The following is a 12,087-nucleotide window of genomic DNA, read 5'->3' as shown; positions in this document are numbered from 1 at the left end:
GAGCAATGCCCAGTCCTGGGTTTACATCCCTGCACTAGGTTCCCCTTGAGCAGACAAGACTGGAGTCTGTTAAAGGCCATCTCTTGATCCTTCTATGAGACAGTGAAGAAGGATGTGATGAACTAAGGAAGAAACAACAAATAGGATGTAGAATGAAACATACAATATTTAAATGTGCAAAACAGCATAAAAAGCCCCCCCCCAGCAGTGTTACTCTCACCTAGAGCAATGGTAACCACCCTCTACACCACTAGCTCTGTTAAAATTCTAGCTTCTCGGGCTTCCCTGGTGGCGCAGTGGTTGAGAGTCCGCCTGCCGATGCAGGGGACACGGGTTCCTGCCCCGGCCCGGGAGGATCCCACATGCCGTGGAGCGGCTGGGCCCATGAGCCATGGCCACTGAGCCTGCGCGTCCGGAGCCTGTGCTCCACAACGGGAGAGGCCACAACAGTGAGAGGCCCGCGTACCATAAAAAAAAAAAAAAAAAAAAAAATTCTAGCTTCTCCTCTGAGGAACTTAACCAAGGAGGCTCAAGCCCCCTTCCCTCTCAGAGCAGAGAGACTCATGGGTCCTTGTGTAGGAAGGAATTCATCAGACCAAACGTGCTCCTACTGGCCGCCCCTCCTCTCCATGCTGCTTTGAGCCCTAGGGAAGCAGGAAGCGGCATCCCTTGGAGAAACTGGTCATTGTCTTGAGTTTCTGGGTCTCAGTGCCTCCCTATGTGCTGCTGCCAGCAGCCTCTGCCCAGGATGGGGGCAGGGACGCCCCGGAGGCCTGGGCTGGGAGCGGCCACCAAGGCAGTGGCCGGAGACCCAGGCTTCCTGGATACAGTCCTACTCCACCCACTTCCCGCAGGCCTCCAGAGGCCCCTTCTGGGCCCCTGGGTGCCAAACAGAAGTAGCCGACTCTCCTGCAACAGTGGTTTTCTTGGAAACAGGGGAGTTCTTTAAGTCCATGTTCTCAGCCAAAAAAGGCTGTGAAGAGGCTTTTAGAATCCCCTAAAGCAGCTCCTCGTCTACGTAAAGTACACAATTTTATTCCGATATTCAGTCATGCTCGGTGTTTGCTGCTGCAGAAGGATCAGAATGAAGGAGACTATTTGTGTTCTCGGAGCTTTTTCCTGGCTCCCAGCCCCACCCCATGCTGAGAGGATAACCAGGCCCTGGGTTTAGGAGAAGCTGCTCAGAGGCTCCCTCTTCTGGCCTCTTTAGGAGATCGTGCATGAGCCCCTGGGTGGAGAGAGGGTGCGGGGAGCTTTGAGGAGGGGAGAAACGAGACAGGACACCGGGGGGAGGGTCCCAAGACTGAGGGGCCGAGTGAGGGTACAGTGCAGTCGTGGTGTGCCCAGGAGCCCCGCGCTGCCTGGCACCTGGGTGAGGTCAGAGGTTGCTCCCCAGTGGTAGAGCCGCCTGCCTTGGCTTACAGAGGTGCTCATTTTATTGAGAGTTCCAGGGCTCAAACCACATTTTGGAAATCAGTTTTCTTTTATAATATATATATATTGCTTCCTTTGAGAAATAAAAATGGAAAATATTTTATTTGTTAACTTTTAGAAAAATAACATTTATTTTTAAAATAAAAATGAAAAACATATACCTATATTTTTAATAGATAATACATTCATGGAGTTTAAAAATAACATACAAAGGTATATAATCTTGCTCACATCCCCAAATAAACAAAAGTAATAATTTCTATTCATTTTTTCCAATCTTTTTTTTGCAAGTACAAACAAATATGAATCCATTGTCTTTTCTCCCTCCCTGCTCTGTAGATTGCTCTTATGTTTAACAATAAATGTCGAAAATCTTTCCACATCAGTTCATAGAGAACTTCCACATCTTCTTTTACAGCTGCATGATATTCCATTGTATGGCTGTACCCTAACTTATTTAACTACCTCTTATTGATGAACATGTGTTGTTTTCAGTTGTTATTTCAAAATTGCATTGTATGTAGTTTGTTTTGCAATTGTACAAATTCATCTGTGCAATTCCAAGAAGTGGAATTTCTGAGCCATAGAGTACACATTTATAATTTCGATAGATTTTTTGGCGGGGAGAAGGAAGAATTTATTACTTGCAGCAAGTAAGGAGAACACCGGGAATGTTTCCCAAAGCAGTGTCTCCTAATTTTGATAGATGTTGCCAGCTTGCTCCACAGGGGTTGTATTAATTTGTATTGTTATCAGCAGTACAACTATATGCAGAGTGTGGGACAAAGTGCAGTGAAGACCTGCATGCTATTTACAGAAAAGTATATGTAAAACTTATCAATTAAGGTAACAAGCTGCTAAATAAAGTGTGTACATTCTATTCTACTGCCATGATAAATATACCTTCATAACGACCTGGACTTCCAGGCTGAATTTAGAAATCATGGGTTTCTCAGCGTTCTGCATCAGAAGATGGTGAACAGCCTCCAGCCTGCAGCTGCTCCTCTCTCTCTCAATCCCTATCTCAGTCCCACACTCAGGGGGCCTTGCACTCACACATGCAGATACCCACACCTCTAAACTCTATTCATGTCACCCTATGAACAGCCACCCCTCAGAGTCAAGGAAGCACAGGCGTCATGGTCAATCCTTGAGAGGATGACCAGAGAGAAAGTCCCGCACAGCCCCCAGAAGCAGACCGTGGCCTATTGGGTGGGGATTTTGAGGACCCGGAGGCCAGGAGCACGGTCTAGAAGGGGAGGTGCAGGCTGTGGGTGGGCATGTCCCCTTGGCTTCACAGAGGAGGTGCATGGTTGGAGGTGGACCAGGGCAAGAAGGGACAGGTGTCTAGAGCTTGGAGCCCAAGAAGGAGCCTATTGTCTGGAAAGCCACTTTCATGAGTCTTTGTAATCTCAGAAAGCAAAGTAATCTCAGAAGCAAATCTACTATGCTCTTTTCCCACTTCCTAACAGCCTCCTTTCTGCAGATTCTGGAGCGGGAGTTTGAATACTCCCTTGGCTAAGAGAGGTATTTGTCTTCTCCAAAGGCCTGTCCAAGGACAAAATAGAAATATTACAGGCAACTCTTCAGGCAGTGTCCTGAATTCAGATTCTTAATGCTGTTAGCAATAGTCACAAGCCCTTCTTTATATAAATCCAAAGCAGAAGAGAAGTTAATGTCCCAGTTTCAATTAGTCTGTCCCCAGTGGTAAACCAATTGTCTGAATTTTTAGTTCCAGGGATATGATCGTTGTATGTGCTTGTACTGGCCGTCAGTACAATGGGATCTCATTATGCCTTAAGATAAATATGGGTTGTAAACCATAGATCTAAGAAGAAGGATGGAAGGAAGGAAGGGAGGGAGGAGGGAGGAGGGACGGAGGGAGGAAGTCCTCTCTGGGAGTCCTTTGTTATTTACCTTTTATAAATTAATTCGCAATAGCCAGTTATTCTTTGCCAAGGTCAGCAATAACAGTATCTTCCAACCCTGTTACGTTATGCATTTGAAAACATGTCAAGAGCCACCACTTGGAGATAACTTTCCTGTTTTGTTGTCAAACCTCTCATTTAACTTTTCAGCTCTTTTTGCTGCTGCTCTAAGATAAACAGTAGAATTCAAGAGTTAGCTTTATGACAAGGCCTTAGATTTTTCCTAAAATACTTTCAGCCAGTAAGCTCAAAACATTCCTTTTCTTAAAAACAGAATTCTTGTATGCAATCTTACTGTGACAGCGGAAAAAGTGTTAAAATTAAAATTCAGAAGGAGCCTTTTATCTAACGCTATCAAATAATTGAAAAAGTCAATTAAAGTGGGAAAGCATTATAAAAGATTACACACATATCTCAAATATTCATTTTCATTCATCAAATGTATTGTAAGGACAAGGCCTTTCATTTTGTTTGTTTGTTTGTTTGGGGTTTTTTTTGGTTTTTTTGTGGTACGCAGGCCTCTGACTGTTGTGACCTCTCCCGTTGCAGAGCACAGGCTCCAGACGCACAGGCTCAGCGGCCATGGCTCACGGGCCCAGCCGCTCCGCGGCATGTGGGATCCTCCCAGATCGGGGCACGAACCCGTGTCCCCTGCATCTGCAGGTGGACTCTCAACCACTGCGCCACCAGGGAAGCCCAAGGCCTTTCATTTTAACTGAAGTGCAGAATGAGCTATACAGCTTCTTCCTTACATAAACAACCAATGTGCAATGTTCAGGTCCCTAAAAAGAACCAGAATTTAAAGACATTGTGAAGTAATCTCAGAGCAATATCCTTCTAGATTTCTATTATTTTCCTGTTTTCTACTTAATATGACAGCACTTTCCTTATAGAACCTCTCCTAGTTCTCAAAGGAAAAAAAAATTCCCTTTTCCCACTTTCAGTTTACGTAATATTTAACTATGTCATTTACAATAACATTTACAACTGGTATGATCAGATTTGGGAACAAACAACATTGACTCTTCTGCCATTTGCTTGTGGAAGCAGAAGTGCACACACATATTGGAGAGCAGCCTACTGGCATCTGGATGGTTATTAGTCAATAGATTTTACCAGGGGAATGAGCAACTTAATGTAGTGAGATGGTGAAGTGAGACTTATGGTCTGTTTCTGATGCATGCATAGACACACACACACACACACACATCTCTGGTTTCTCAGGAGTGTGGTGCTAAGGAAGATCCTTTAGTTTTCCTGAGAAGGGGAAGTTTATGGGGATGCAAATGAAAGAAGCCAAGAGAACGACAGGGTTTTGCTCTGTAACAAATTAACCCAAACTAAGCAGCTTGAAACCTCACCCATTTATTACCTCACTGTGGATTTATCTCGCTTGATCTACTCACAAAGGATCAAGTCCAGGCTGGCTTAGCTGGCTTAGGGTCTCACCAGCTGCATTGAGAGCCGGTCAGCTTCCGTTCCTTCCTGGTACTTGGGGGCCTTTTTCGAGCTCAAGTGGGTGTCGGGAGAATTGAGTTCCTTGTGGTGCTGGGATGGAGGCTCTTAGCTCCTAGAGGACTCTGTCATTTTCTGCCACGTGGCTCTCTCCATAGCCAGTTCACATAATAGCAGCTGGCTTCTTTGAGGCCAGTAGGCGAGTCTCCTTCCAATCTGCTAAAACAGTCTTAGATAATGAAACGAAATCACAGGAATACATCTCATCACATCAGCTATATTTTATTGCTTAGAAACAAGTCACAGGTTCCTCCCACTCTCACCCAAGGAGAAGATTATAAAATTCAATGTCATTCAGTGGGGGTCGCCTTAGGGTATGTCTGCCAGAGGAGGGGAGAGAGGTGAGAACAGCAGAGCCTGGGGACTGTGGGGACTGGAAGACTGAGCTGGGAGAGGGACAAACAGAATTTAGGCAGCTACTTATGTGTCTGGGACTTTGGGGAGACAGAGAAACTTACAGGGCACGTTTTAGCAGTTGGGCATGATAATCCCCTCCACTCTGTCTCTGGGACTATTCGGTGAAAATCTGTGTTCTTCCAAGATTCTGGAATCAAGTTCGGGTTGTTGGGTTTTTTGTTTGTTTCTGTTTAGTTCGTTAAAAGCTTAATTCTCAAACTGATAAAAAAAAAAAAAACCTACTTCTAAAACAACCCAACTTTTCATACAATTAGAAAACATAAAGCTTTACTTAACTACTTAATGAGGGGATCAGCAGAAAGACAAAAAGAGCTGGCAAGAAGAGCATTTGAGAAATAAAGCTATAATAGTGGGAAAACAATGCAAAAATGAGAATGTCAGATTAGATATAAAGCTGATTAACTTCCTTTAGAGCAATAATACCATAACATTTAGGGTTATCTTCTATCAGGTCAAACACACACACACCATATCAGCTTTTATAAGTTAACCTTTAACTTTATGGGGAAATTAAATGGATGGACCCTCATCAGCTGTGGCTAGTTGGTCAAAGAAGTTATATGCCCCCAAGAAGATCTTACCAGAAAATAGCATGGTATTTAAAAATCAAAATGGTCCAGTTATATTTGGTTAAATATTTTTCTACTTACGATACAGAGATAAAGAACACTTAGTAATACTTTTAAACTGAGGAATGCATGTGGTTTAGCATTATTACCAGTTTAGAGATAACGAAATTAAGGTTCAAATAAGTTAACGTAACTGGCAAAAATCAGGTAGTCCAACTCTGGTCTGTCTTTCCACTATAACAGAGAAATCTAATCAGGTAAATACTAGTTGTCTAATATAGGAAAAGATCCACTTTTTGTCCTTAGAATTTCAATTAATTAGAAATTCAGTGAGTTACTACAAGAACATAAGACTTTTCGGGTAGTAACCATATAGTGTTTCAAAAGTCAGTTTTCTTACCAAATGTGAAGGCTTTTCACAGCTTTATCTTTACATAAGAAAGCTGATGACAGATTTCCTGCAGGTTTTGAACTGGCATGTGTATTACTTGTCAACAATAATAATGTATCAGATATCAACAATAATAATGGCATAAGAAAGGAAACTCTACAGTGTGTAAGGAGAATGCCACAAGTACCATCTTCCTTAAAAGGGAGAAAAAGTTTTTTCTTATGTATCTGTCAAATTCAATCAAAAGTCATGTTTGAAAGACCGTCTGAAATTATCTGAAACTTGTAAATAGGCAGAAAAGATTACAAGGTGTTCTTATACTGTGGTGCTGACTTGACTTCCTTTTCATTGAGCTATTTCACAAATCTTTGGGGACAGAGGTTAATTTGTAGAATTTTGTTCAGTGGAGATGTAAATAATTTATGTTCATTAGAATAGATAACCTCAAAGGCAATAGTTTATTGCCCTGTTGGACATTAACCAGTTTTACATCTAACCCAGCAATCTTACCAAACACTGCCTCTAAATATCTTACTTCTTCAGTGCTCTTTAAACTGGTTTTAGTGTCTTACCAGTTCCTCATTAATTAGTGAGTTACAGAAAACCTTTGACATATGTTCATTTTATATTTATATGAGTCATGATTTTTTCCTTCTTGAAAACCATACTTTATCCGTCATCATGTCTCCAGTGTAAAATAGGAGAAACTTGATGGAATGACCACTGATTTGGGAACTAAAACACCTAGATTCTATCACTTACTAGCTGCATGAACTTCAGCAAATCACATAAGCTCCTTGAGGCTCAGCTTCCTCATCTGTTAAGTGGGAGTAATAGTAGTGCCTTGTCTGCAGGGAATAATAATAGTTGTGAGAGTCAAACAAGGGCATGGAACAGGCTCAGTGAGTGAATATCTTTGTCCCCAAGCTGTTTACTGACAGCTCTTAAGCTTTTGTAACAAAAGCTGCGGGTTTCCATGAAGGGGAGCTGGTAATAGGATTCCTCAGAGATTTTTGTTTTTAAAAAAGACACATTTATTCAGCATCATGATCAGACTATTACATTTAGCAATCAACAGCATGGGTGCAAAAAACAAAATCTACATTAAAACCCTTTGTTGGAATGCTTTACACTTTCCACAGAACAAAAACTAAAATAACCTGTTATACAATGTCACAAATACAGTCCTTGAGATTTTTTGCCCATACACATGAGTATTGTCTAAAACATGTCTTCTTTGTAACAGCTAGGCCCTGCCACCGCTGTGCCAGGCTGAATTCACAAATCTGTTGCAGTCTGTAGCTTCCCTGTCACTTCTCTGGTTCTCCTCTCCTGCTAAGCTGTGTTTCCTGGCAGTAATTACAACCTTCTGCCACTGCCATAGCTCCTGCTGCTGCTGGAACCGCGATAGCCACCTTGGTTTCGGGGTTTGGCAAAGTATTGGCCTCCACCACCATAGAGGCGAGAACTTCTGCCTCCAAAGTTTCCTCCTTTCACGGGTCCAAAATTTGTAGATTGATTGTTGTAACTGCCAAAATCATTGTAGCTTCCACCACCTCCAAAACTACTTCCAAAACTGCTTCCATCATTACCGAAGCCATTATAGCCATTCTGATGCCACCATAGCCACCGCCACCTTAGCTGCCACCAAAGCCAGCTCGACCACTGACGTTTCCTCCACGACCAAAGCTGCCATTCCCACCAAAACCACCGCCAGGACCACCACCAAAGTTTCCAGAACCACTTCGACCTCTTTGGCTGGATGAAGCACCAGCCATCTCTCGCTTAGGCTTTCCTTACTTCACAGTTGTGGCCATTCACAGTGTGGCGTTTCTGAATGGCAATCTTGTCTACGGAGTCATGGTCATCAAAGGTTACGAAAGCAAAGCCTCTCTTTTTGCCACTGCCTCGGTCAGTCATGATTTCAATCACTTCAATTTTTCCCATACTGTTCAAAAGTAATCTCTTCGGTGATGTTCTTCAGTGTCTTCTTTAATGCCACCAACAAAAATCTTTTTCACAGTTAAGTGGGCACCAGGTCTTTGAGAATCTTCTCTTGAGACGGCCCTCTTTGGTTCCACAACTCTTCCATCCACCTCGTGTGGCCTTGTATCCATGGCCGCATCCACCTCTTTCACAGTGGCATATGTGACAAACCCGAAGCCTCTGGAGCACCTGCTGTTTGGATCCCTCGTTACCACACAATCTGTGAGCGTTCCCCACTGCTCAGAATGGCTCCTCAGACTGTCATCGGTTGTCTCAAAGCTCAAATCTCCGATGAAGAGCTTCTGCAGCTGTTCGGGCTCTTTGGGTGACTCTGACTTAGACATGATGGCAGCGGAGGGGGGAGACTTCACCGATGCTTACTCGGCTGCATCCACAGGCAGAAAGCTCCTCAGAGGTTTTGAATTTGAGAACTGAAGCATAGAACTGGCCTTTCACCCACAGAAGCAGAATGCACAGCAGCCCGACAGAGGTAAAAATGTGCAAATTTAGGCTCTTCAAATTTTTGCCTGGGGCTTTTGTTTGTTTAGTTAAACAAGAGAACAGTAATCTTTGCATCTTTGCTTAAATATTTTCAACAGAAACCTAATCAACTCAGAGCAGGAGATAAATTCACCAGGAATCATCATCTAATCCTTACAGTCTCGCCAGCTCACACCCATGCTAGACTTTAACTGAAATATTTGTCTTATATTTTTTTCAATTTGTACTTTTTACTTAGTAAAGTGATCTAAATTCTTTTTTTTCCCCCTTTTTCATCCAAATCTATTTGATACAACAACTTCAGTGAGACTCTCCTCCCAGCCAGGTGCTGGGCTGGAGCTGGAAACACAGGCATGAAGAAACCCAACACCTGGCCTTGCAGTGATCAGACAGCTCTCAGCATTTTAAAACAATAAGACATGGTGGCTGCGAACATTTTCCTACCTCAGAAGTAGTACCCTTTCGTAAAGAAGCTCAAAGCTCCTGGGCCATAAAGCCTAGAATGTGGCACTTGTGACACTGTCACTTTCTTCAGGGACAGAGACACTGATTATAAGCCATAAGCACAACCTGCTAGGAATCTGTCATCAGCTTTTTTTTTCACAAATGGACTGTTGGATTGTGAAAAACCTGCTTTTACTTCAAAGGACACTGAGCAACTTAATAGCTTGAAGGCTCTCAGGAGACAATGAGAGATTGTAGCCACAAGTTTATCTTCCGCACTAACTTTTCTGTGTTAAGGAACCATGGTTGGAAACGTAAGGTTAAGACAGCTAAATCTCCCCACAGTTGGACAAAGTGTGTTTAGGTATCCACATTATTCTCTCTGTAAAGCCATTCTCATTCTTTCTCTTACCTGCAACCCTGAAAAGAAGAGAAATTTCAATTCTAAAACACAGAGATTTGTGTTTAACTACCCATGGCAAATACAGCAGATAGTGTCAAATCCTTGCAGAGCAAAGACCATGTCACAGTCCAATACATGGCCAACCCTAGCCCGGGGTCCACCTCAACAGCTGTTCAGTAAGGGTTTGTTAAGTGAATGAAGAAATAATTGCCAACTCTTTCACTAGGGAGGTTAAGTCAGAGAATTATTTTAAGTAGGGTAACCAACCACCCAGTTTGGTCTGGGACAGAAGGCTCTCCCAGGATTTTTTTTTGGTGGTACGCAGGCCTCTCACTGTTGTGGCCTCTCCCATTGCGGAGCACAGGCTCCAGACGCGCAGGCTCAGCGGCCATGGCTCACGGGCCCAGCCGCTCCGCGGCATGTGGGATCTTCCCCGACCGGGGCACGAACCCGTATCCCCTGCATCGGCAGGCGGACTCTCAACCACTGTGCCACCAGGGAAGCCCTCTCCCAGGATTTTAATGCTAAAACCAAGTTCCGGGCAAAACAGGACGACTTGGTCACCCCACTTAACAATGGCTTTCCAGAAATATCCAGGAGTCAACATTATAGGCTCAGATGTGTTTGAACTGATTTGGTGGAGTTTAGTTGACTTTTCAGTATTTTAGGAACAAAGGAAATAGTTCCCTAATTTGGGCCAACAAAATACAGATAGCCTTGCTGTTCACTTTGTAACACTGCTTCTTCATACTCTTCCTTCACCTGACCCACACCAAAGCTGAAGACCTCCTTCCAAGCCACACACACTCTTGGGCTGAAAACACTTAGAAAATATGCCTTTGGCCCTCTCGTGACCACATAAAACACAATTTGGGAATTTTGAATATGTTGAGTGAAAAAATGATGTCTGCAACTCACTTTCAAATAGTAAGCCAAAAAAAAGTTGCTCTAGATATAGATTTAGCTTTAAATATATATAAGTGTAGGCAAAGCAAATGCAGCAAATGTTAATGGCTATTGAATCTCCTTGGTAGGAGTATGAGTAAAATTCATTGTAACATTCTTTCAACTTTTCTGTATTTTTGAAAATTTTTAAAAATTAAATGTTGAAGGCTGGAGGAAGAGTAAATCTGAGCAAGAGACTCTTTTCAGCATATATCTATGAATTCCCACTAAAGGTCTATTCATACATTGACTTTGATAAAGTGATTTCAAATTATTTTATTTTGATAAAGTGATTTTCAAATCTTTGCATGCAAAGATTTTGTGCACATTTTCTAAGAAGGAGACACTTCCACAGGTAAAGGGTGGAGGTGAGGAGTAGTACTTATTTATTGCTGGTAGATGTCAACGTGTTGGGCACCTGGGATTTGGAAGCTATGGCCATGGATGTTATTATTACTTTTAGCAAAACAGTATGTTTCCCTTTTGCTTCAACAGCCCTGGTGGCAGCAACAGCCTAGAAGAGTAATCCAAGACTTTGGGTTGTCATCACCAATTCTAGAGGGTATTCCTCTCCCTTTCAGAGGTGGCAACAAGATAAAAGTAAAGGAAGGGGGGCTTCCCAGGTGGCGCAGTGGTTGAGAGTCCGCCTGCCGATGCAGGGGACGCGGGTTCGTGCCCCGGTCCGGGAAGATCCCACATGCCGCTGAGCGGCTGGGCCCGTGAGCCATGGCCGCTGAGCCTGCGCGTTCGGAGCCTGTGCTCCGCAAGGGGAGAGGCCGCAGCAGTGAGAGGCCCGCGTACCACAAAAAACAAAAACAAAACAAAAGTAAAGGAAGGGAAGTTGTTGGTATATATGTTTAGCTTAGGTTTGGCAACATACAACAGAAAACACAGGTGACAATGACTTAAACCTGCAAATGTTTATTATCTTCACATAAAAGAAGTTCAGAAATAGTCTAAGAAGGTGACATCATTAATCTATCAGAGAACTATGTTTATTTTATTTTTTAAAATAAATTTTATTTATTTATTTATTTTTGGCTGCTTTGGGTCTTCGTTGCTGCATCGGGCTTTCTCTAGCTGCAGCGAGCAGGGGCTACTCTTAGTTGTGATGCATGAGTTTCTCATTGTGGTGGCTTCTCTTGTTGCGGAGCATGGGCTCTAGGTGCCTGGGCCTCAGTAATTGTGTGTGGCACATGGGACCAGCTGCTCTGTGGCATGTGGGATCCCCCCGGACCAGGGCTTGAACACTTGTTCCCTGCATTGGCAGGTGGATTCTTAACCACTGCACCACCAGGGAAGCCCTATTTTATCTTTATGTTTTACTGTGTGCAGGACACAGCCTCTATCCTCTTGATCCAATATCACTGCTGCAGCTCCAGTCATCATGCATTTATTTTAAGGAGCTGGAAGGAGAAAAAACATTTCCTTAGTGTCTGTCCCTCTTAATGAAACTTTCTTACATATCACTGACCAGAAACAACTCACATGGTCGTATCTAGATACAAGGAAGTTTAGGAGATATAGTCTTATATTTAGTTGAGCACACTGTCC

General features: G+C 43.1%; 1 pseudogene across 1 annotated transcript; it reads right to left on the bottom strand.

Annotated features, from left to right (window-relative positions):
• Positions 1 to 7,564: 7,564 nt before the first annotated feature.
• On the bottom strand, positions 7,565 to 8,652 carry LOC308622497 (heterogeneous nuclear ribonucleoprotein A1-like; annotated as a pseudogene). The gene has a single exon. The product of its transcript is annotated as a heterogeneous nuclear ribonucleoprotein A1-like (transcript).
• Positions 8,653 to 12,087: the final 3,435 nt, after the last annotated feature.

Source organism: Mesoplodon bidens, assembly GCF_964165515.1.
Source record: "Mesoplodon bidens genome assembly, chromosome: 9".
In the NCBI taxonomy this organism is placed as follows: Eukaryota; Metazoa; Chordata; class Mammalia; order Artiodactyla; family Ziphiidae; genus Mesoplodon; species Mesoplodon bidens.
This window is presented reverse-complemented; position numbering and strand designations above follow the sequence as displayed.